This window comes from Octopus bimaculoides, chromosome 22 (genome assembly GCF_001194135.2).
Source record: "Octopus bimaculoides isolate UCB-OBI-ISO-001 chromosome 22, ASM119413v2, whole genome shotgun sequence".
Classification (NCBI taxonomy): domain Eukaryota; kingdom Metazoa; phylum Mollusca; class Cephalopoda; order Octopoda; family Octopodidae; genus Octopus; species Octopus bimaculoides.
Window position 1 is genome coordinate 35,790,294 of NC_069002.1, and position 902 is coordinate 35,791,195.

The 902-nt window shown below is 28.6% G+C and overlaps 1 protein-coding gene across 1 annotated transcript in view; it reads right to left on the reverse strand.

Moving 5' to 3' along the window:
* Window positions 1-902, reverse strand: part of LOC106881174 (indoleamine 2,3-dioxygenase 1-like) — a 24,819-nt gene that overhangs the window by 7,478 nt on the left and 16,439 nt on the right. The gene's annotated exons all lie outside the window — the stretch shown is intronic.

The window sequence follows — 902 nt, forward strand, 5'->3', positions numbered from 1 at the left end:
ATATATATATATATATGTATATATATGTATATATATGTATATATATGTATATATATGTATATATATACACGCAAATCTGTATAGATAGATAGATAGATAGATAGATAGATAGATAGATAGATAATGTGTATGCCTATTTGGAAAAATAAAAATATATATGTATCTATAAAGTTATAGATAGACATATGTGTGTGTGTGTGTATGTATATATATACTTACATATATATAAACACACGTGCACACATACATTTGCATGTATATGTGCGTATGTGTGTAAATATGCATATGTATATGTGTGAGCATGTGTGCGGTGCGCGCACGTGTGTGTGTGTGTTTATGTATGTAGGTTTGTATATTTTAAAGTCATTATAAAAGGTTATTGTAAGGTCTTTGTGCAATTTGAAATTTGAAATTTGAAATTTTTATACATTTAGTTCTGTGTAAGAAAGTATTAAGATGAAAAGAGCCTTTGGAAGCTTGATGCATTTATTTCATTGTCATCAATCAAAAAATGTATTATTATAATTTGTAAATTTTTTAAAAGATTTAAAATTTACGTCGGCTTTATGTTATGGAAGCACAGACATATGTATCGACATACAGAAGACAGGCAGAGGCAGGGAGATATGTATATTGGTTGGCAGGTAGGTGGGTAGGTAGGCAGGTAGGTGGGTAGGTGAGTAGGTAGGTAGGTAGGTAGGTAGGTAGGTAGGTAGGTAGGTAGGTAGGTGTGTATGGGTATATAGTACATGTGTATATACATATATGTATATGCATCCATATATATACATATATATGTGGGGGGGGGTGTATGTATATATATCACTTATGTATATATCTATCTATATGTATATATATATATATATATATATATATATATATATATATATATATATATATAT